Genomic DNA, 2,231 nt, shown 5'->3' with positions numbered 1-2,231 from the left:
GCTTACCCCTGGGACCACACAGAGTTTATGCAGCCCTCAGTGTGGTCTCAAATTTCTCCGCAGTCTCTCACTGGGTTGCCAAGGTTACCGAGTTTGTGTACTCGGTGAGTTCGCTCGCCCCCCCTCAGATTTTCGCAGTCTCAGTTCGTTAGCTCCACACTTTCACTAGGTCTTAACCTCCTGTTATTTCTCCCCAACAGAGTCAGGTTTTTCTGCTTGGCTAATGGGGGATACCACTTTACATACTTAAAATGGTGCCTGCTCTTTGTCTTGCTTGGCTTTGTAAGGTGAGTGGAGAGAGAGGCTAATGTCCGTGCTGGTTCCCCTTATTTATTCGTTTTTTTCTCTCCTCCAGTCAGCCTGGTGAACTTTCCCCAGTGGGGCTTCAGGCCTCGTTCCCTGTAGGCTCTTTCTGCCTTTCCCCACCAATGTCTTGGGTTACTGAGGTTTTTGTCTCACCTCCCCTTCCAGCGCTGGCGTGCAGACTCTGCAGCTCGGCTTCTGCAGCTTGGCTTCTGGGGCTCAGCTTCAATGTGGTGGGCTTTCTTGCTCTCCCCGAAGGTCTTCCGTGTCACATCCAGTAGATCTGGAAGAGTTTCCTCTCCAATTTTTTCCTGAGCCTTTTTCTGAGGCTACAATAACTCCACTTTTATTAAACTATCTTTTCCTTTTAGGTTTTTTTTTCCCCCAGAGTGTCTTGGCTTTTAGTGAGATCCCAGTGGAAAGAACGGGCCATCAAAGAAGGAGGTACCTTTCACTGAAGGGAGGAGAGAACTTCCACTTTGACCATGGCCTTGTCTAAATATGATCAGAGTTGGTGAACTCAAAAGGCTTCCATAGCCTTGGCAGCTAATGACAAGAGCCTAGGGTGATTACTGAGGCCATAAACAAGTGTCAATTTGTTAAGTCAACAACAGGAGTCACTGTGTACTTGCTCCTCATGTAGGATCTCTGTCCTTAATGTGCTGTACATTGAGATTTAATGCTATAACTAGTACTTAAACAGTATTTTTCACTTTGTGCTTCTATGTGGGTGCAAACTGTTGAAATCTTTACTTAATGTATGCTAAACTGATCTTCTGTATATAAAGAGAATCGAAAATGAATCTTGATGTGAATGGAAGGGGAGAGGGAGTGGGAAAGGGGAGGGTTGCGGGTGGGAGGGACGTTATGGGGGGAAGCCATTGTAATCCATAAGCTGTACTTTGGAAATTTATATTCATTAAATAAAAGTTAAAAAATATTTTATTTTTGGGAAAAAAAATCAGTCCTGTGTCTTTATTAAAGAGGGTTAGATAGAGACCAGACCTGGTAGCCAAAGGGTAAAGTACTGGCCAAGAAGGTAGAGTGGGCTCAGGCCCTGGGGATTCAAGAGCAGACTCATGGCCTGGGAGAGCCAAGGAGACCAGGTCCGGGCAGCAGCTGAGGAAGTGCCCAGGATGAGCTCTCAGGCACTGGGCCATTAGCTGGTTCTGCAGGCTGGGGCCTTGGGGCTGGGCATTGGGGGTGCAAGGTAGGTTGGGTTGGCCTGGAATCTCCCTGAGGCCACCCTGCCTTGTCTACCTAGATCATCCACTGGTCCTGATCCTGTTCGTTGCCTTCCATGTCCACCTCATTGACCTCTCCATCATCAGGTGACTCGTTGTAGTCATTCATCTCGTCCATGTCCTGCATGTCCTCATCATCCTCTGAGTCTTCTTCACTGTCCTCATCATCTTCTTCTTCTTCATCGTCATAGTGCTCTGAGGCTGGCTTGCCGATAGGTACCAGATTGTTGTCTTTCTCTGCAATGCTTTGGAGCCACGCCTGATGCTGCTGTTCCTGCTGCTGCAGCTCTGTCTCCTCCACACAGGGTCGATCCAGATTAAACCACAGTGTCTCAGTCACACGAGGGAAGAGGGAAGGGAACAAGGTGGACATGGCTCCTGGACGCGCCGGGAAGCGGCAGCCGGCGGCGACCCGGAAGCGCTTCACCCTGCCTGAGCTGAAGGACCCGCCAGAATCCGGGACCCACCCTTTTTTTTTTTTTTCTATGAAACATTTATTTCCTTTGAAACCTCCAGAAACATGCCAGAAAATTCTCAAGACAGAGGAATATTTTTTATATATTTGTTGCATATACATTGTTTGTAGATTTGTTACATATAGAAGCATAGAAGAGTCTTGACTTGATTTGCATCTATGTCCTGATACAGAATATTAGTAATGGCAGTTTTTAAAATATTGATCTC

The 2,231-nt window shown here is 47.2% G+C and overlaps 1 pseudogene across 1 annotated transcript; it reads right to left on the bottom strand.

The window, feature by feature from the left end:
• Positions 1-1,243: 1,243 nt before the first annotated feature.
• On the bottom strand, positions 1,244-2,022 carry LOC149126974 (anaphase-promoting complex subunit 15 pseudogene; annotated as a pseudogene). The gene has a single exon (XR_016232404.1). The product of XR_016232404.1 is annotated as an anaphase-promoting complex subunit 15 pseudogene (transcript).
• Positions 2,023-2,231: the final 209 nt, after the last annotated feature.

The sequence above is a fragment of the Oryctolagus cuniculus genome, chromosome 4, assembly GCF_051225735.1.
Source record: "Oryctolagus cuniculus isolate XC-2025 breed Fujian yellow rabbit chromosome 4, ASM5122573v1, whole genome shotgun sequence".
NCBI classification, from domain to species: domain Eukaryota; kingdom Metazoa; phylum Chordata; class Mammalia; order Lagomorpha; family Leporidae; genus Oryctolagus; species Oryctolagus cuniculus.
This window is presented reverse-complemented; position numbering and strand designations above follow the sequence as displayed.